General features: G+C 42.6%; 1 long non-coding RNA gene across 1 annotated transcript in view; it reads left to right on the forward strand.

The window, feature by feature from the left end:
• Window positions 1–630: 630 nt before the first annotated feature.
• Window positions 631–22,948, forward strand: part of LOC109309130 — a 23,599-nt gene continuing 1,281 nt past the window's right edge. Inside the window, exons 1-2 of the long non-coding RNA XR_002100795.1 lie at window positions 631–641; window positions 8,734–8,739. This is a non-coding gene — a long non-coding RNA (uncharacterized LOC109309130). The remainder of the gene's footprint in view (window positions 642–8,733; window positions 8,740–22,948) is intronic.

Genomic DNA, 22,948 nt, shown 5'->3' on the forward strand with positions numbered 1-22,948 from the left:
GTGGGGCATGCTGGGAACATCGAAGCCAGTGGCTCTCAACTTTTTTCGACTCAAGGCACCCCTTGATTCTCTAAAGACACTTCTTGGAAAATGCCAACTCTTCATTTTCACTTGTTTTTTTTACTACAAAAAATGAATAGAGCAATTCTTCTGTTCCAAAAAACTAAAAAAAAACCCAAAAACCCTACAGCAGACCAGAATCTCTGGGTTTATTTTGTGACTCATGTTCGCGCCTGAACAGTGCTGACATTGTGTGACACCCCACAACACCCTTAAAAGGCACCCCAGGATACTATAGCACCCTGGTTGAGAATCACTCAGCATGTCTACATGTGCACTGAAGCACAGCACCCTGGTTGAGAATCACTCAGCATGTCTACATGGGCATTGAAGCATGACTAAACTTAATGTGCATTAAGCTAATACGCATTAAGCCATTTTTGGTAGGTGTCTACATGTGCAGGGACTTGGCATTCAAGTTAGTCCACTTGGCACTAAAGCCAGTGCCAAGTCCCTGCAGCCCTGCCATGTGTTTCTAGTGGCTGGGCAAACCCCGCACTAAAGTTAGTGCAGGGTTGTGTCTACATGTGCATTAATATGCTTTAACTAATCATGCCTAAATTTGACACCTGCATTTGCAGGTGTCAAATTTAGGTGCAATTAGCCTAATTTTGCCATTTTTGATGCACATTAAAGGGATGCACATGTACATGCATGCCCGTAATGTGCATTAAATTAGGCCAATGCTCATTAACGTGTCTTGTGTAGATGCACTCGCTATTTCTCGTCCTTTGCAGTGTCAGTGCATCAGCAGTAACCCCGCCTCTCTCTGGTGTCCCTGTAGCACACTGCAGTGGGTTTGGGGCTCTGTCAGGTGTTCTGATATTGTCGACTGTGCAGAGCTGGAGTGGATGATTTTTACAGTGCCCTGAGAACAGAGGGCACTGGACGTGGTGACCCAAGAGGCTTCTTCCAGTCCTGTATTCCTATGTTTATGGACCAAATAAATGCTCATTGGGTGGAAACTGTACAACTCCATTTACATCATACCAATTTAAAGCAGTTAAGGATGTGGTCTTTGTCTTCAAAACACCGGAGTCCCACATCAAGGGCTGGGGAAAAGAACAAGTCCAACGAATAAGATCCGCCTCTGGATGAAAGCGTCTACCACTAGTTTAGATCATCTATAGCACCTGCCCACAGCTGGTGTTTGCTGGTTTGGGTTTCTACAGTACAAAAACAAAAGCTCCAGTTGCTCCTCACACCTGTTACAAAGCAAAAATGAAACCAAACAGCAGAATCCCAAGAATCAAGAGACCAAAAGCTGCCTTAAAAGCACGCTTCCCTCTCCTCACACAGAGCTAATCCTCTGCAAATCCTGCCTGAGATAGATACACTTTTGTCCTCACATTGTGCCATGAAAAATCAACAGACCAAGGCTAATTCCCACCAAGGAATGGGCCGTTTCCATTGTTGTTGAGGACCCTTGCTGGGGCATGCTCCGTCCTAAGCTGACTCTTTTAAATAACAGCACAAATTGTCATGAGGAAGATTAGAGGTGGAACTCATTGCCACCAAATGCTATGGAAGCTGACAGGTTAGCCAGATTAAAAAAATGGGGTTGAGCATAGGACTTAAGGATACAGTAGAAATTCCTAGACCTTAAATGCTGAAGGCTGCAAGTAAAAGAGAAGCAGTGGAAAAAACCCTGGTCCTACCCCATTCAGTCTCCCTGTCAGCATCTACTCTCTGCCACTGAGTGACATCAGCCTTCTGATACGCCATTGTGGAACATGGGTCAAAGCCCATCAAGTAGAGCTCTGCTTAGTGATGAGGCCCTTTATGGGCGCTTCACTGATTACTTGGTCCAACAGAAAAATGAAACAGGGATGGGAGTGAGGGTCATAGGCTCTGTGTGATGCAGGATGTTGGGCTAGATGGACCACTGGTCTCAATAAATGGCAGTTTTTATGTTCTTACGTGTTTGTGGCAGCCTAGCATGAAAAAAGAGTCTGCCTCCCAACTAAGAGGACTCAAGCAATCTAAAACCAAACGCCGTAGGTTCAATCCACATGCCGAAGGGCAGCCAGTGCAGCTCCTGTGCATGTGACATGCTGTCTCATACAAAGGCACTGCTTCAGAACCAGGTCACCACAGTCTGCATTAAGTTAAGTTGCTTAGAGATTTGCCCCACTCAGAGTGCATGGCAGCAATTTAGTTTTGAGGTGACACAAGTCAAAGGTTGCCGTAGCTAGGTTTGCATTCAGAAGAAATGGTCAAAATCTCCTTGCCAGCTGTCCCACGTGCTGCCATTACCCAATTACTCAGAAGCAGATGAGGACCCAGTGACTCTGTCAGGCCCTGCTGCAGTTTCAAACGGCAGGTGAACACTCAATCAAAAGTAGGGGAGAGTGGCTCACCAGAGCACCTGGTTGCTTCCATTAATGTCCAGCCATTCTAGGTCCTGCATTGCCTACCCTTCCCTTACCAACTACCCTTGAGTGAGCATCAAGAAGCTGCCCGCCATTCACCCCATGCTGCCAGCCTCCATCGGGCATAGCTGGATTTTCAAACACACATCTCCCTGCCACCCCTCACACTTGGGCAGAGCTCCCCATGAACATCTGCACAGCTACCCTTTTCAGTTCCCTCAGTTAACATTTCCTTTGTCAGGAGACCTGCAGACCTCCCCCCACCACCCCCAGCTTAGCACTGATCAGGCTGCTGCTGTGTTAATAATTGCTACCTCTCGTGCTCTCATGCTAGTGTGGTGTCACGGTTGCTTTACTCCCTCCCCCATCTTTCTGTCTCTGTTTACTCTTGTCTTGTACTTAGTTTGCAAGCTTCGCAGAGGAGGAATCCTTTTTTTCTTCTGTCAAGCACACCAGGGTCCTCACCCTTGACCAGCCTTCCTAGTTGCTATGGTAGTGCAAATAACACTACTAATAATACTAACTCCTGCCTGCATCAGCTCATTCTTTTCTAGTGCAATGAGCTAGCTCTCACCGTTGTCCCAACCTTCCTGTTCCTGGGGAGGAAGTTATCTAATTGGCAACTGAAGGTTTCTTTGCATGTCCCACTCAAGTAGCTGATATCAGTCCCTGCTGGGGATAGTACCTTGGGGTAGATGGGCCACTGGTCTAATACAGGGTAGTAGTCATCCTCATGTTCTTACAAATAAGAGATAGCCAATTAGTGCCCACAGTCACTGTAGGAGTTCAACTATAATCCCAGACAAACAGGCCTTAAATTACTGGATAATTTCAAATAGATCAAACCCCTATTGGAGGCTAATATTTCCAACATGCTGTTGATCTCAGCAGGACTTGAACAAACAGCCTAAAAGAAGAAAGGTCTATATTGCATCCACAAGCTCCACAGTCAGCTTGTCTGCAGAATTAAGCTTTTTAACATGCTTTCATTTTCACCAAGGTGTCTGCACACGTCACGTACTTACACCAGCCCTGGGAAGCCCAGCAGTCTGATACCTGCAGGCTCTAGCCTTTTGCATGATACCTATAGTTACTGCTCTGTTACTCTGTTAAACTGGGACAGCAGGTGTTAGCACAACAGGGTGCGATGAAATCTGTTTAGTCTTCATCAGATGTTAACAACATTGCTGTGTTTTAACATCCTTGCAACTACCCTAGAAGTTCCTGATTGTCTTGGTTACTGTTGCTAAGCAAAGCTTTCTAGGATTGAATTTATTGTCCTAATTAATCTCTCTGAATTTGGGTCACTGAGGCTGGCTGACCTATCCTATGTTCCCCAGACCAAATTCCCACTAATGTCTCTGTGGTGCATGTCATAGTTGCTTTTCATTTATGCAATACAAACCAATCAGCTTTTTGGACACTGGAGTGTCTTCTCAAGCACCTCTTCTTTTCCTCTGGTTTCAGTGACATTCTGCTAACTGGAGAGTTTTGTGGTTGGTAGCTGCCAGTTTTGATTAAATACATGACACATTAGTCTTTTTTATTTTGCTTTTTCCCAGTGACTTTTGCTCATTCACTGTTTATGAATGTATTGGAGAGATGGGCTGTTTACCTGGCCCTTGTGATCAGTAAACTGGGAACAGCACTTGTGCTGCATGTGCACTCAGGAGGGCAAAGACTTGCATTGTAAACAGCATCTCACTAGAAGCGTGCCTTTGCTCACTACCTCTCACACCAATTGAACTACTGCCTTTGAGTTAATCAGTGGGGGCTACAAGAGTACTTCCCACAGTTCCCCAGCAGCTCAAGCTGTAATATGCACCGTGGGACATGCCTGTTGAGTCATATTGTACATGGCATGGTATATTTTTAACTAGAGGAAGCAAAAGAAAAGAAATTAAAGGATTTTTTTTTTTTTTGCCTTATGTCTAAACAAAGCTGTTGATCCCGTATACCTCCTCCGGCAAATCAATGCACCCTTCAGTACTGCCAAAACAGGAAAGGATTGGGTGGAATGGAAAATGGACCTAGAACCACTGGAGCACCTGCTCTGCATCAAGGCAGCCTCAGTCCCTGGTGCCTTTTACTGAATCATGCTGGCAGCAAGGCTCTTCCACGGGTGTCAAGGCAGGAGCTCCAGGGAGGAATCTGATAACACTGCTGAGAACTTTCCTGGTGACAGCAGAAGGTATAAGAAAAATAAAGAAAAGGTTGTGTTGGTGGTCACCTGAGAAAACACAAGAGTTGGTTTTGCTCTTTCTCCCCTGATGTTCCTGGAGAGAACGGCCTGCCAATCACAAGTGACGGCTGCTGTGTCAGTATGACCAGCTTTCCTTCAGGCCTAGGCAAGCAGACTTGCAAAAGCCTCCTACGCTGCCAATTACCCTGTTCAGTGCAGGAACGGATGTCTGTCTGGCTTTGCACCTGATGTGACTGACAGGGCAGTCACAGCAGGGAAGGGATCTGCCTCTCTACCTGGGAAATGAGTGCGAATGGAAGGGAGGGGAGAGCCGTCGCTGCAGAACTGAAACATCAACACAGACAGCATCTGAACCACTTGAGAGCCAAACACAAGGACAGCCAGAATCCCCTCAGTCTACATTATAGTACATACAGACAGCATGGCTTCAGCTAAAATAAAACCCTAGGATTTCCTTAGCAGGACATCAAGGCAAGCGCAACGCACACCAGCAGCCCATCCTTCTTATAGTGCCGTGCTGTGCAAATTCCCCACAGCTGACCCAGCCCCAGCTACTCAAAGCAGGTTCCTTCCTCTCACAAAAGGGAGGGGGTTTAACCCTTTCCTTGCCAGTCTCTGTACAATGCACCTACTCCTTGTTATATTTGTCCCCCTAAATCCCAATATGGACTCACACCCTTAGGCTAGAGACACATATTCAAAAAGCCTGAGTCTGAATTGATTCAATCTTTGCAGGTTAGTCTAACCTGGCTAGGCTGAATGGGTCTGTAACTGAACAGACATCCCCCTCTGGACTGAAGAAATGCAGGCACATGCCTAGAAGCCGGAGGGTACACTAGAGCAGCCCTCCCTTCCCTTACAAAATGCTGAACTGAGGGGGAGAATAGCCAGGCCACTGCAGGACCTTTGATTATGGAGGGGTGTAAATCACCACCCTGGCCTGCACCATCTCAGGTTTTTCTCCCACTGGCTGCTCAAGGGGTGGGAGTGTTGCCAGCCCCCAGCCCCGGGTTAGCACTCTGAGATGAAGGGGGAAGAGGGGGTGCAGTGCATGCATCTGTTGATGATACTGAACTTTTCAAACTCTCACTCCCTGTCTGCAAACCTGACAGAGCTGCAAACCAGCAGGGGGGCTGATAAAACCACAGTGTTACCAGCCCATCAGCAAAACAAAAGCCTCTTTCATTAGTTTAAGCTCTTCTTAAACAGCTTTTTTCCAAGGAAGGAGCGGAGGGACATTACCAGCTACCTGGTGATTAGCTCCAAAAAGCCCTATGGTGGACAATGTTCTGTCTGCCTGTCCCAGTGAAATAGGAGACGCACAGACACCTCTCAGCATTAGCTAGCATACCACATGCCTAGAGTCCATGGGGATGGGGTCCATGCTGTGGGAGATGGGGGGGGAATCCCTGCTTGAGCAGCCAGCAGTGAAGGAAGCCAAGCAGGCCCTATTGTGCCTGCAGGCTCTGCTGGAGCTCTGGCCAGGGAGCAGAGGGGTGGGGCCAACTCTGCTCTCTGGAGCAGACAGCCCAGCCCTGGGCTGAAAAGCATGCTGGGATAGTGGGGGACTCTAGTTTAATCTAAACCAGGAAGGGGTCTGGGACAGACATTGCATAAACTGGTTTGACCCAAATCAGTTAAGTCTTACACTACATTCAGGTTTATCTTAAACCAGTTTCAGCCATTTTGTAAGTGGTTTATGTGCACTGAATATCTTTTTCTGTTACAGATTTAAACCAATTTCTGATCACTTAAACCAGTGTATGTGTAATGTCTGTCCCTAGCCTTGGAGATTGACTTTACATGCAATAGCTTCATTCACAGCATTGCCACCTTTGCCTCCAAATCATGCATGTTTTCATAGCCTCACCCCTGATAGTTCAAAACACGTTTTGGGACTGGGGGATTTTCCTGTTAGTGCATATTGGCACTGTCTGTTGCACACAGAAGCTGGTGGTTGCTTCCTACCCATGCCAGAGTTCCCATGCCCTCAAAGCACCCCCGGTACTGCTCGATTTCTGATAAGGTACTACAGGTCACTGAGCTTTGCAAATACATGTATTGTGGTAATGTTGTGGCATGGATAATCATGCACTGGAAACTGGACTAAAACCACCAGTCATTTTTTCATGGTGTCCTGTGTCAGATGCAAATCCTGATTGTAGCTCCCTAAATAGAAGGCACAAAGGGAGCAAGGCCAGGAGAGTTGAGAGGGAGGAAGATGCTGAAAAGGGTCATGGCCAGAATATTTTGGACTACAGCTACTCTGCTTCCCACAGCTCATGGAGGGCTTTAAGAAGCAGTGTGTAAGTTTGAGCAGCCCTGAGGTTGCCCTGATGCTAGGAGACACCCAGAACCATGGCGGCCTCACAGAAAGAGAGTATAAAGGTGCCTTAAAGCCACAGTTATTCCTCCACCCCTACGTCTACACCTAATGCCAAAGTGAAGTGACTGAGAACTAGACCCCAGCAACCAAGGAAGTCTCACAAATAGGAACATCTGTCCTTGCAGCAGCTAATAAAAGCTGGGTGTGTGCATTCAGCACATCCTTTTACTTTATGTACCTTTTTCAGCTCACTGAAGCATCAGGAACATGAAATGCAGATACATTGCTCTGTTCCATATTTCTCACGATGTCTGACAAGCAAGATGCTACTTCTTAAAGCAGATTTCCTATTTATCAGCCCTGCTACTTGTTTCACTTTGGGTTTTGCAACCACTGCTGTCTCTAAGTGGTTGGTATGGTAGGGTGTGGTAGGGAGCCTTGGCTAATGTTCTCATAAACAAGCCTCTTAGTTCTAGGGGTAGGGGAAAAGAAGCAGTATCTTGTACACATATGTCAAGGTCTGCCCTCAGAGTAGCTTCTTTCCTCCTGAGAAGTAACTAGAACCCACGTGGAAGACATTTCAGCCTATGAACGCTTATAGGTAGAAAGTGATGCTGCTAACTTTTGTCTGCAGAAAGAGAACCTTAGGCTGAGACGCTGTCACACAAACTAAGAAGGCTGAGCCTGGTCTCTCCCAGGATGGGAGCCTCTCAAGAAGACTGATAGAAACGCATGACATGGGATTAGAGGCACCCTTCCTGCTGAGCAGTGATCAAACCAGTGCTCCAGCAAAGAGGACAACAGTCCTCCACTGGAGCGACCAAGTGTACCCTGGCTAAATTCCAGCTTGAGGATTTATACTCACCTAACTGAATTCTTATTCCTTTAATTATTGAACAACATAGTTTTACTGAGTGGAGAGGAAAGATGGCTTCCCACACCACAGGTCCCTTCTCTTTTGACAAGGTATATTTTTACTCCAAGGCAAGAGAGCAAGTGAGACAGAGAAAGAGAGAGAGAGAAGCAGACATATCATTCAGCCTCGTGTTTCCAAAATGTCCACCAATACTTCACCCCTTTCTTGGTTTTTCGCCGCATTTAGAAAGTCATTGAGAAATGTTAATGGCCTGGTGGCAAAGCAGCGATTGGGAATGACGAATGAGCTAGCGGCAGAACGAGGGTGTGCAGCTAATGATTTCCTACAAGTGCTGATTAAACATCGCCCTTCCATCTCTCACTACCTAATTCTCCTCGCTGCTGATTTATGGGGAAAAAACACTGTGCGTGGTTCCTGTGGTTTTATTAGCCAGGAACAATTTAGCTCCACACAAGGTTTTCTCCCAGCTTCTAATTTTCTTCTAATGAAGTGGGGGGAAAGATCAAAAGATATATTAAACTTCCTTTGTTTTTTGTTTTTTAAATAATAATAATAATTGGGGGCAAGTCAAAATAGCCTAAAACAAATACCAAAAAATGACAGAGGGCACCATGCTCATCACTCGAAATCCTGTTTATGAGGTGCGACTCATTACTTCACAGAAATCATTATCTTTTTCCAGGCACAGGAGAAATGAGCACAAGTTCCTATAAATGGAAACCGTCTGGTGCTATTTCAGTGTGTTTAAAAATAGCACTACACCTCATTTTCTCTAATGTAGTGGCGCCTGCTGCTAGGACTTTTCCAGTAAAGGATTTGTGACAGCTCTTGACAAAATGAAGACAAAGTGCTTGGGGGAGGGGAGGTTATTTAAATATGTGTTTTGCAAAATTAGATCCCAGTTTTCCAAAGAAAACTTCAGGAAAGGCCCACTGATATTTCTGTGCTCCAGGCAGAAGGCAGTTTAGTAGCTCCGGTTGTACAACTGGCTTGGTGTAATCATGGAGATGTCCTCCTACTACCTTTAAAGCCATCTCAGTCTCTTCAGCTCATGAGATCACTGAGAAAAACTACAGGCAAAGAGTAATCTGACTGCACAGAATCCAAGAAAGCGTTCCAAAAGGTTCCTATGGGATTATCTTGATGAGGGACTGGTGACAACTTTTGTTTTCATAGTAGGTTTTTGCATTACTACATTGGACATGACATGTCTTATTTGACATTGCAAGAGAAACAGGTTAAATTAGACTATACCATACTTAATTTTACAATAAAAAGAATGCATTTTTTAGTGGTAGAGATATCTTTATTTTTTTTAAAAATACATCAATTTGTATTCTGCAATTTTGGGTACCTGGAGATCTGTAAAGTCAAGTTAGGTCCGCTAGCAAAATTGTGGTTTATTTAAATGTGTATTTGCTAGCAACGAAAAAATCTTTTATCTTGAGAGCAGGAAGAGAACAAGAGGAAGGTCAGAAAATCACCCTCAATCTGTAATGCTAATATTCTCTATTTGATATTCAGAGAACAATGGTAAAGATGGGAAAATGTGTGGCTTGTACCTTTTCCTTCTGCTGAGACTGGTAACAGAAAGTTTATTGGAGGAGCTTCAAAACTGGAAGTTGTCGGTTTGTTTGGGTTTTTTTCCACTCAAGATAAATTTTCAAAATATTATAAACATTTTATTTTTTTTATTTTACTGGAAAAAATAATACCCCATTTTTTAATTCTTTTGATGTTCTGGTTGGGGTTTTTTTTGTCCTTTTCTTCCTTCCTTCCCTTTCTAGCGGCAAAATGCAAAAGGTGGGAAGAGGAAGAACATGGAAAAGAGGAAGTGGAAAAAGTGCTTTTCTATGGAAACAAAAATTTTTGAAAAAAAGGCCATTTTTCTCAACAAAGAAAGAAGAAAAAGCAAAAGAAATAAAAAATGTGGCCAGTTCTACTTATGATGTTGGCATCCATTCACCCATGAAAACCTCTTCCTAATCTTCACTAGTGACTGCTTCGGTTTTGCTCTAAACATGAATGTTTATATCCCTTCCAAAAATCCTGTTCATTTTGATATATGTTCTCTATATAGTTGGACTTGATATTCTTATTACCCATATATATGTTTTCTAGATGTTGAAGTGATGGCTGCTCACAGAACTAGAATGAAAAAATGTGGAATGAAGCTTACCAAATAGCTATTGCATGGGAATAAATTTCAGCCAGGTAACCAAGATGGAATGAATTCAAGAGCGTGAAAGCTCTTTATTTCTTTACTGATATGCTAAGTACCCATGCGCCCCAAAAGTTCAGCTTAAGAACTACTTTTTGAATAGCGAGTATGTGCAAAGACAAACTAACACACCTGCATTGCTGTAACATAAAAAACCCCAATCATTTCCAAATGCCACATATAAGTATTCCGATGGGGAGCAATAACCATCTCTTCTAGACCCGGTCATAAATTAAGCAATTCTCCCAAAATCCATCTGAGGACTTTTTTTTTGCCTTCCAGATATCAGGTTTGCCATGGAAAGACTATTATTATCATGATCATTTTTATTATTTTGATTTATATCCTGCTTTCCAGAAAAGCTCAGAGAGACTTATAATAAATGGCAAACTACAACAGTAAATTCCCCAAATGACACCCCAAAACTAGAAGGCTTTAGACCACACAACCCATTCCTGCTTCTCTGCCTACCACCCTGAAGAGTGACCCTTCCAGCCATGTTTTCCTCTCTACTTGAATAATGACAGTATTATGAAGATATGACTTTGACTGGGGCTTTTGCAACACAGGCCAGAAATAATAGTAGCAGTTGGACAGATCCTCAGCTTGTACAAATTGGTGTAATGTCACTGACTTCCACAGAGCTACACTGACTCCCAAAAGTTGTAAATCCAGCCTGGTAATTCTCCTAGTTTCAGCTCTGATTTGGATCTGTAATTGCAGGCTTGATTAGAGTTGTTGGAAGAGACCAGTGAGAAAACCAGTGGTAGGATTTCTCTGATTTCCCACCTGAGATACATTAAGTATTTCTATTTCAATTTTTAAATGGATAGGAGAAAACTGGCCTCACTTTTCCCCCGAGTAACAGCCACCAAAAAAGTATTAGATCATTCATCCCCACCTTTATTTTTTTCTGATTTTCCCACTCTCATTTTTTACCCTCCTTCCAGGGACCAGACACTGATACTAGAGCCTATCATCCTGTAGAAAAAATTTCCTGTCTGCTCTCTCTTCCCCAGACAGATATACTGATGATGCAATTTCCCATGCCATCATTTTGGAATGAAAAGCTTTTGATAAATCTCAAATTGCAAAGTTGTCCGTCCTCCTCGTTCTCTGACTCACATGTTCAGAATGTGCTATAGCAAAATGAAATCCAAAGGATGGAGAGGAGAGAAGTGGGAGGGTAAAAAGAGCAATTTCAACAACGAAGAGGGCAGAGTCAGATTTGTCTGCAGCTGAAAAATTCACATGGACCAGAAGGTCACCATGACATGCAAGGAAAATGAAAAAGTTTTAAGAGGAACACAAAAAGGAAGCTGCTTTGAATAGAGATACTAACCTCATTAATAGCCGTGCAATGGAACACCCTTCTTAAAATCAAAGGTGCGAGCATGTTTTAGAATAGAAGAATCAATTATATATTCAGTGGGTGTTTCCAGCTCAAGGAATGTATTTATATGTTTCTACTAAGGTGTTTTATTCCACGATGTAATATCCAGGCCCCTGGATCCCAAACCTAACTGGCAAAAAGTAGGAGAGGGTGGCACTTTAGAGATTAATTAATTGACAGAAACAAATCACCCCATGAGATGCTAATCCGAATGGGGGTCTCCAAGCATTTCAACAATACTACTGATAATAATTTGTGTGCTGCAATTAGTACCCCATTCCCCTCTGTCTTAAAAGATGGTTTGCATAAGACTAATGAAAAGAATTATGTGGTATACGATAATGCATCCAATCCTAGCCAGTCCAATCCTGAAGTCGTGCGGACTTCCACAAGTTACAGTATGAGAAGAAAGGAAGAATTGCTTCCTTGGAATCATGAAAAAGTAAAGTGGGTCCCTTTTGTGCTATAGCTATAAATACGTCATTCAAAGATGCCCACCATCTATCCAAAAGAGAAAGATAAAGCAACTCTCACTTCCTGCAAACATCTGTCAGTAAAACAGGTTACAGTGTTCAGGAGTTACTCAAGCTACAACTTGAGGGCAGAGATGTAACTAGTAGGTTTTGTTCCCTGGGAAAAATTATGGAGCAAGGAAAGAGAGGCCAGTCCTACCTACCCTAGGAAGTCAAACTCCTCATCTGCTGCTGGCATGGGTGGTCTGCCGAGCCCAGCTATCACTGTGGCTGATCCTATGGCAGTGGTGCAGAATACCTTCACCCAGCAACTGGTATTATAATTGCAGCCAGGGACTGGTGTAGCTGCAGTAGCACCAGGCTCTCTGGAAAGTGCTACCCTATCTCCCTCTAACTGGGAGCCTGGAGATGCTGGAAGAACTGGAAAACAGAGTGGGCAAATCACTGCAAACAATTCTGCATCACCAAGTGCTTATGCACAGACATAGTGATTTAAGACATCCTCCTTTTGTCCAGCTATAATTTTGTGTATGTCTATAAATAAGCAAGGCATAATTGAAAATTTCCAGTTTGTGGAAAATGTTGATATTTTGAAACTTGTTTTCATATGCACGTAAAACAAAACCAAGATTTTTTAAAAATTTCTCTTGAAATATAAATTCAAAAGTCCCTCTGGTGAAACTATATCATTTGGAGAAAAATATCAAAATATCTTTCGCAATGTATTAAAATAGTTAGGCACTTCAACATTTTGAACAACAAAATAAAATAACCATTTGACGCACTAATAAAATGAGCAGCTGTCTTTAATATCTCTAATACCCTAGAAAAGTGATACCAGACTAACCCAAGGATGTTTCAATCAGTACTAAGTAGAAACTGCCTTCAATGATTTTTTAAGATAAAATAATTGACTAGAATATATAATATTGTCAAAATGTGATATACTATGACATGACATGTCAGAACGAGTCATCCATAATCTGACATGTCTTTATGAAACTTTACGTGGCAAATATGCTCTGTTGTAGTATATAATACAACAACTGACAAGGCGTAAACTTATGGAGACATATTCAAAGCAATTCCCAATGAAATAAATAAAAATGTCCTTTAAAATTTCCAAGACACAGAAAGAAAATGCTTCAAAAATAATAATTGTGGGAGTTTTCTTTCAAATGTACATGCTTTCCCCCAAAAGTTCAGTTTAATCAAAGCAGAACTTTCCCATGAAAAACTGTTTCAATGAAAAATTTCCAACCAGCTGTATGACAAAACTGATTTGTGAACTGCCACTGAGCGTTTAAAGTTTCCCATAGATATTTATGGCATCATTTGTATCTATTTCATTAAGCTAAAAAATCCCACAGTTCCATCTTTCAACAGAGTATGCGAGGGTTCAGAGAGTTGAAAAATGACAAATGAGTACTAGTTTATATTTACACCTACTGTCTTATTAGACCCCATTTCAAATATATGTCTGTTTTGCTTCATCATGCCTGCACGCTATGCAGAAACTAACAACACTGCTACAAACCAGTCTGCGAAACCGTAAAAAAAGAAAACCTGGAGTGATGAAGATTACAAACAGCGATTGAGCGGAAATCAAATAAAACAGGGTCTATGCAAACTCTGAACTAGATTTACAATTATTGTAATTGCATCATTACATTTGAGTATTTCAGACACCACATGCATTCTGGTTGGTTCAATAAAAAAAATACTGAGCTGCAACTTTCCTAACTCTTGTTCTACCATCTCTATAAACAGCAGCTGGATTCGAAGACCCAGTATTGCCTATACTTGCAGTTCAGAGGTAAAATGAAAAATGACTTCAGAATATTTTGGATCACAAAATCCTTCCTCAGCTTATATTTCCAGGAGGAGCAGTGGTGAGACCAATTATTTATTGAGGTACCAGGAAATACCATAATTCTTTTCTCATGACAAACAGTAATTCCACCATGCTCACAGGTAACTGTTACCCATTTATTTCTAGGTAACAGCAACAGGGGATCAGATGAAGTTTTATTATTGCAATTGGGCAATTTTCTGAAGAATGGAAGAAGATGGGGTGCTATTATCTTAGTCTAAGGTGCAGTGACAGATGTATAGGGAGCTCAGCACTGGAAGACATGAAATGCTGCAGGTAGGACTAAAGGAGAAATGACAGCTCCATGGTAAAAGATCCCAACAGACCTCCCAATGCTCTGCCTTCACCTAGACAGATCTTTTAGTCCCTCTTTCTAGGAAAGGCAGATTCCACACATTTAAATTTTACATATATGCCTACTCCTCTATATAACTCATATGCATGGAGCAGAACCAGATCTGTCTTCTCCAAGAAAATTGCACCTTCTTTCCTGGGGCTACCAGTCTGGGATCCCGTGGCTGTTGGGAAAACAAGCTGCTTAAATAATAAATGAGATGTACAACAGTGGACAGAGATGTGGACTGTCCGAAATAACCTCAGAGATGAATCTCAACTCAGATGGGCAGCACCCTCTGCTGCCTACTTTTGGAAGAGAGAGAAGAGATCTCTGATTCACCAGTGTGATTGGCACAGGCACCTAGCCTCAAATAGATGTGCACAGTTTCATTGGGATGTTCCCATTAGTGTTAAATTCCCACATGGTTTTGAGAGACTATACTGATGGGTGACCTAAACACCCCGTCCAGATTGTCTCAAGTTCAGGAACAGAGACAGCGAGAAAGTGAGAGAGAGAGAGACAGAGAGAGAGAGACAGAGAGAGAGTGAGTGTATTAGTATATGAGAGGAAAGGAGGATATTCAGAGGAAAAAATCAGCATGTTTCAAGCACAAGATAGAAACCAGAAAGTCTGCTCCTTTGTTACTTCATGTGCAAATAGTATAAAAGTCTAAACCTGCCTAGTTACCTGGACTCCTCTCCACCCATCAATACACAGTATTTCTGCCAGCTCAAATAGTGCATCATTTGTGTCTGCTTATCTTGTTAGTGTCTCAAAACAAGCAAACTAAGTCCATCACAGACAGCTTTAGCCAAAGAAAATTTACCTTTGGAGTAACTGGCAAGAGACATGAACATTTTAGAATAGTGATGGCAATCATCGTCATCATCACCACCGCCACCACCGCCACCATCACTGCAAAAGAGTTCAGTTGCCCAAACAAAGACCCGGAGCCCATTGACCAAGGTGTTCTACAATTACAGGAACAAATGCTCCCCTGAACGTGTTTAATCTAAGAATAAAAATACTAAGGCTTACATAAAGCCATGTTAGGTGGATACGTGAAAAGAAAACTCAGCCCCAATAAGACTTATACAGTTATGAACTGGAAACAACTAATTTTATTCCAATTGCAGCATCTATCACAAACACAATTTGGACCTGGGTGAGAGGCCTTCTAGTGAATACCCAGATGTCGTAAAGGAGTCACACCGGCGATTAACAATGATGCATCCTTGCTATGATTCTGAACTGATTTCAGGGCCCCAACCCAGGTCTGCCTTTAAGATAAGATGAAAAAATCAAGGTCTGGATGGCCCTCTAGCCATGTTTGGAAAGAATAAGACATGAAATCTGGCATGTTGGCCACATTTCAGATCAGTGATTACATTCTGCCTACATAAAATACCACTGCAGCTTCAACCAGGATTATTCTTTCCTTCCCTGCAAACAAACTTGACGTCATTACGGCTGTGGTAGACCGGTTGCTGTGTTCCACCCTAGAAGTGCTGCACTCCAGCAGAGACTGAGCAATTTCCTTGTATGCCATGAGTAAAGCCCTGTAGGATCCTTTGCAATGAATAGAGCTATATAAATCTTAGTTATTGCTATTATGGCTTTCTCCTCCATCTAGCCACAGAATAAATGGCTAGGGAAGTTGATTTTCAGACTGCTCTTCATTATTTGCTGAACAAAGCTACCTGAAAGTGCCTCACTATTACTTATACCAAATTTAATTTGGTGACTAAAAGACCCAGGCTTCTAAAACAGGCTGTGCTCTGTAATCAACATAAGCCAACCTGTAGTTATTCGGTAGTGATTGGGGGCATTAAGAATTGGTGAGCTTCCCAAACTGTTTATTTTATTTTTGCAACATTCCTAAAACTAATTTGAATTGACAACCCTTTTTTCTTCCTCTGCAATTCAGACTCACATGGCTAGATCCTAGCCCCCGTTCCAGTAGCTTCCTGGTCTTCACTCTAGTAGCTTTGCACTGCAAGGGAAAATCCACCATAGGAACATTATAGCCACTATTTTGCCACCTCTCTTTCGGGTCCCATGTGAATGGGACATGTCTGTACACTATCTTGCAGGACTTTAGGGGCCACTGATACATGGGGATATTCTACGTTATGCTAGGGTCCTTGCCAACAATAGAACCATCTGGTCTTTGAGTGGGTTTAAAACCTGGAAGAACAACTCCTTTCATCTCAAGCAATGAGCAATACTTTACAGGAGGAGCTGAGAGAGAGGCATGTCTTCTTCCTATATCAGACCATGCCACACTCAAACTTGTTGCAGGATTGTCTAAGGGATCACTTGATGCAGAAGCTTCAGGGCAATAAGACTTTCCCAGTGTGGGATCAGATTACCAGGCTGTCAACACTTGGCTTCAGCCAGACCGTGAGTAGTCATCCTTTCCCAGCTGTTCCATGCCTATCCCAGAAGCTCTTTTTTCAATAGGGGAACTTAATGAAAGCATGATCATTTTTCCTCCTGCTGTTATATTTACAAAAGGCAAAGTAACTGGTGCTTCTTAGACTCAGACTTTCCTTGCTAGAGTCACTTGACTGAACCCACCAAGGTTCTGATCTTGCACTGTATATATTTCTAAAACCTCAGGGCAAGACCTTGCTGACTGTAGTTGAGTCTCTTCTGGGATATACTTCTACTCCCAGGCAATCCCCAAAGGGATTATTATGTGCTCATCAGGGACCTTAGAAGCCATGCAAATAACCTAGAAACACTTCTCCCATGTTGCAGATGCTCTGATACCCTGGCAGCGAGTGCCATATAAGAGAAAAGATAGGTAACTGGTCAAAGGATCCCCTTGTCATATTAACTCTGATATACTGGAATGACTCAGTGCTAAAATAATCCTAGAAGGTTTGTTAAACTCTGGACTTACAGAGGTTTATGGCGTCTTCCATTAATCCTTGCCACAAGAGCAATATGTTAGCATCGCGTGGCTTCTCTGAAATGAGCTAGTTTAGAGCTGAGTTACTGACTCAGGTCAGGTAGTTATCTATATTGATTGAAGAGCTAGTGATCAGCCTGTGCAACTTCTCTAATTAATTTTCATAATTAGCAGCTACCTCTTTAAAGTTTGCTCTGCCTTCACAGCTATCCATCTCTCTACACAGTAAACAAGAGCTGACTGTATCAACCATCTGTGGTAAAAGGGGATCTTTAAGAGCCTTATCTGGTCTAACCAGATGGAAGCACTGACAATATCAAAACCCTGTAAGCATTCTCCTAAACTGTGGCACTATATTATTTGGTACATCAGACTCTTTTTGTCATACAGAAGACTGTAAGTGACTGTATAACTAAACACCAGAGGTATTCACCCTTCACTACATGGGCCCCGGAGGATATGGGTAATTAGTAGATAAGAACCACTCACATCTCAGTCCCACCACAGGAGATCTGGTGGGTCAAAGGAAATCAGACTATGAGCCTCCCCAAGTTGAGCAGTTTGGGGCCAAAACCAGAAGGTAAGCATCACTTTGAAGGGTACATAGCAGGCACCAGGTTAGTGTCAGAGTTGCAAGGGGCTCTCCAAAAATATAACGAGCCCTTTTCTTGCTTAAGCAATATGAAGGGGATGACACAATATTAACCACTTTTTACCTGTGGTCTGAACCAAAAAGGCTGTGCCGTGAGTGACAAGACACTGGCATCTGACACAATAATTAAGCTGACAGTCTGTAGGTGGAGTGGGTCGTTGTTTAACCTCCTATCTATCTATCTGTCTGTTCTACATAAACGGTGCTGATAAGCAGGTATTAAATTTCAGAGCCACGTGACGTATTGCATTTATCGCAAACCTTTGACCCGCCTCACCCGCACTCATCCATCTTTGCCAGGACTGTCTAAATGCTCTGGCCGCTAAATGGCTTCCAACTGTGGGCATTCTTGTGCTGAAATATAACCTGTCCTAAATACAGGTTTCCTTTCCCCCTAAACGTGGAACTTGCCTATTAAAACTTTGCTAACTGTATGAACAGCCAGCTTCTGTACTGTGCCAGTGACAAATTTATGGCTCACTGTGTGTCTACACATGTGCTTTAGTGCACATTAGCCTATTTTAAGGTGCGTTAAAGCATCACAAAAAACCCCATGCTCTTTAGCTAATGAGTACTAAAATAGGCTAATGTGCATTTTTCTAGTGCTTCACAATGGAGGACGTTTATGCACATACCTTTTCATCCTATGATGTGTCGGAGATCTGCCACATTAATCGATTAATCGAGTGTGCTCCGCACGCGACCTGCCGTGCACCGTGCTGCGCCACACACAGTTGTATAAGCAGTGAAATGCAAGTCAGTGCACAGACGGTGCGCTTTTGAACTAAAGCACCTTCTGTGTGTTTTAGTTCAAAAGGACACTGCTGCCATTGTCTCAGCGCTGACATGCATTGTGCCATTTTACAACTGCAAGTGATGCAAAGCCAGGCAGTTTTCAAAGTGCCCGGTACTGTAGCGCTTGCATGTGTAAAAATGCATGGAGGTACTAGATTTAATGTGCATGACCTAAAGTGCATTAATTGAATGTGTAGATGTACCCAATATCTCACAGTTCCTCAAAGCTAGAAATAGGAGCTTTTTTCACTAGGAAAAGGGATCCTCTAAATTTTCCTTTGTGGCAAGTGGCATTTGTTTCGAGCTGGGGAAGGGTCCAAAGAAACAGACTTCAAAGCCATGTCACTTTTATGTAAAATGCAAAGCTGTATGGGGTTTACTAATTTTAATTTCCTCTTCCCCTCAGACCTGTGTAAGTTGAGCTCATATTAACTAAAGCTAGTGCATACTTGACTGGTATCAGTGAGGATGACTTCTGTAATTTACTTGGGCCTCTGATTTACTTGGGCCTCTGCCGCACACAATAAAGCAACCATCCCCAAAAAGAAAAAGTACCTACCAAGTTAGTTAATTAAAAATCTCCACTAGTATTTAGCAATGTAGAGTCCACAGCACTAAGGGTGAGCTCTGAGTCCAAAAGGGGCTGTGGAGCCACTTGCACATGGACCAGTTCATAGCCTCCAACACTAATGTAATAAATCCCTGGGCCTGGACATGGCTTTTCTTGCTCTAGCTGCAAAGCATAAATCTGGCATTGAAGTGGTAAGGAACATTGCCCTCTGAGGTGCCAAAATAGCGAAGACATGACAGTGCTTTTACTCTCCTTGAAACAGATAGCTCTCATTCAAGACTTAGCAGCCTGGTGAAGCCAAGACTTATGTGAGGGGCTGAGAATATTCATGGAAGGTCAGGTCTAGGTTCAGTTAATTCTGCCCTCCCCCCGCCTATTTTTGCAGGGGTTTCTTTCCATTCCCCCTTTCCCAATGCTGTTGTATTTAGTATTTACCCTTTATCCTGGTGATCCTCCTAAAAGGGACTTTAAGGGCTTTTTTTGTTTTGTTTTTTTAAAGCAGTTTTAATCTAATTAGAAGCCAAGGTGCAATAGCTTAATTTCACAGGAAGTTCAACATTGATAGGATCAGTGTGTGAGCAAAATGCAAAGCTGGAGAAGCAATCTATTGGAGCTGGGCAGGAAGAATGCAGGCCATCTCTGCACCTTTGTATTTGTTTTCATGGGTGGGTTTGTTATCCCACATTGAAAAATGACTTCTTCCTCCATATTGAGTGAAGAGAAAAAGGCCTTTTGCTTTACTTCGGTTATTCTTTCATAAAAACACTAGACAATGAGAACAATGCAGCCCCAGCAAGGCTGACATGAACAAGCAGCATTGAGTGTTTTGCAAGTTCTTATTCAGAGGTGCACTCCAAGCCTGTTTAATAAATTGCTCCCTTACCCCAGCCACACAAACACCTTCTTGATGTTTCTTGCTCTTTTATATTCTTTCTTGAAGGACAGGACATCAAAAGGTGAAATGGATGGCAAGCCTAAGCGAATGTTCTCTTCAGGCCAGTCTGCATTACCAAGTGCATTGGCCTTTCATCTATAAAGATCAAGGTAGCAACCTACCATATCTAATCCAGCCCATGTGAAACTCATTGAGAGTCTTCCTCCTGTCTGCCCTAGGAGATGGTTTTGCCCTAAAGCCTGGAGCATACAAACTTGCATCCTTAACTGAATCAGATTCCTGTAACCTCTTCAGTGGTTTGGGTCCAACTTTGTCAGCACTTTTCTTTTGGACCAAAAGAAGCTGAAGTCAGTTTAGCTAGAGAGGTTAACACACCATTTTTAGCCAAATTAACTTTAGCCACTTGGATTCTGAAATAAGGGGGTCCAGACACAGATCCGTGGGGCAATCACTACATTGGTTCTAATTCACACGTTTTGCTATTTTGATGCAAGTCTATACGTGCACATGAAAACGTATGGCCAATAATATACAACACATTAGGCAAGGGGACATAACTGGCCCTTCTATAGTTAAAATATGTAAGGCGCTTGTATGGAAGGTTACCATTTACTATACAGTGTCCAACTTTACTATCATCCCATGTACATCTCACTCCTCAAAAAATGCCCCTAAATATAAGAAGAAAAATGAAAAACAAATAATTTAGTCTGCAATCTGTGCCCCTGTTCTTAGTGAATAATCCACGAGTAGGTTGGGATCGTGTCAAATGTTTGGCTATTTCACTATTCCCAGGATATGCTTAACTTCCAACACCAAGAATATGTTTTGCATGATCACAAACTCTGCAACTGTTTTCCACGGTTACTCTGTAAACCTGGCTTTCTAGGTCCCTCTTTCCTTGAAAACATCTCCCAGTTAGAACTTTGGTGGAAACCAAGCATAAAAGGAATACAGAAAACAATCAAAATGTATTTAACAATTCAATCCCTAATTTGCAGGAAATGTCTCGTTTACCCAACTTCAGTCTCGATGGTAAGAACATGACTGTATGGAGCATGAAGCAGACAATGCCAGTTATGTGTATTTATGTAAAGGAAGGATGGCAGTATATATATATTTTTAGCTTGTGTCCATTATACCAATAGTTCAGGGAAAGAGGCTATTTCCTCTGCAAAGTGTGGCTCTCATGAGGGAAAAACTAATTAAACCCACTGAATTTCAGTAGAAATACCAGGGAAAAAAAGGCCAGCAGTGATCCGCTTATATCAGTATAAAATAATTACTTCTCAGGAATAGAGAACTGTGCTCAGACCCTTTTGTTTTGAATTCTTTATTACTGGTGATGATACAGTCAGCAGAAAGTAGCCTGTTTGACAGCAAGATCTAAGGTAGAGCTCCAAGTGTTGGAGACCTACGGGGAAAATCATCTTTGACTTATAAAGTGAGCAAATTGGATTTGGGCATCATTGACAGAGATTGAATATGACACCCCAAGGTAATCTCTACTGTCACTTTTCTGAACTATAACTGTACTTTAATGGCAAGGGTAAAAGTCAAGCAGAAGTCAATGTAATAACCGGGATTCTATAAAGATCAGCACTGTTCTGGCTTTCTCTCAGGCTTGTCTAAGTAAGCCAGGTAATATTTTCTATTCTGAACTCAAACCAAATCTCTTCTTTAGTATGTATTACTGAACATAGATTAGAAGGGCTTGGCTCCCATGATATAGAGAAAGCAGGGGGAAAAGAACAGGCAAATGCCACGTAGCAGCAGAAGAAAGAGATGGCTGGTGATGTGCAGTAACAGGAGGAGCAGAGCAGAGAGACAAACGGTCTGAAGCTTCAGAGCCATTTTCTCAAGGAGCCCCTGAACAAATCAATGGTGGTTTGCCAGCAAACCTGGTTGGGTCCTCAAAGAACTTATTCACAGATGCAAAAATGAAAAGCCAGCTGGCTTGCACATACAGCTGTTCAGGCTGAACACAACTACTAACTCCTCATTTCTTATTGTCATCGTCTTTGATCTCTGCTTGCTTTTCTTGGAGCTGATTCCTCATAAAACTGTGGGGCTCAGAGCAATGGCTGGAAACAGGCAGAGCATGGGGAATGGATATGTAAGTTCTGCCAGTCCCCAGGAATCCTAAGGTGCAGAAACCTTTGTGCATCTAAGCTTAGGCTGAGGCACAAATACAAGATCCTTCTGTCTTCCCTCTCATTACCTCCGTGCTCTTCCAGTCTTACCCCAGCTCTGCTGATGCACCTCTTTTCCCAACTGCAGCCTGTCTTGTCATTCCAGCCCTGGGCCCTTAGGCCTCCCTGCCAGCTTTATAAAAAAATCTACAATGTTTGGAACAGTAAAGAGCTCAGCCTTGAAATTGGCTTCAAATACGAGGGGAGTCAGATTCAGCAGCCATGTGAAATGACACCAGCTCTATTTTTTAGAGGCTCTCAAGTACCGTGTAATTTTAGAACAGTAATTCCCAACTTATTACTTCAAACCTAGTCCAAACCTACAGTGAATGGATAAAATTCAGGAAAGTCTTTGTGAGGGCAGCTGGGGTAATGGCAGGGGAAAACAGAAACCCACGGCAAAGTTTCTTTCTTTCTTCCTTCCTCCTTTGATTGTTTCCTGAATTTTGCTTTCCTGATATTCTTTGCTTTGCAAATGTGTCTGCTCCATCCCCCAAAGGCCTGAAAAAGAATGAGGAAAATGACTCGTCTTCCTATGCTGCTCCTTTCTCCTCTCCGTCAACATTCAGGGAAGAGGCCGCCACCTCCGAAATAATTACAGTTCTCCAGATTGCTGTCAGGACTTCAGAGCACGTTTCACTCCGAGAAAGATGCAAAACATGATTAGATACAAATATGATGAAAAGCAAAATTTAAAAAGCATGCAATCTCCTTGTTCAACGCCGCGTTCTTTCATCCATTGTGCATCTGGGGACTGAAGCAAAGCCCACTGAAGTTGGTAACGGGATTCC

Source organism: Crocodylus porosus, unplaced genomic scaffold, assembly GCF_001723895.1.
Source record: "Crocodylus porosus isolate Cpor-Errol unplaced genomic scaffold, CroPor_comp1, whole genome shotgun sequence".
NCBI classification, from domain to species: domain Eukaryota; kingdom Metazoa; phylum Chordata; order Crocodylia; family Crocodylidae; genus Crocodylus; species Crocodylus porosus.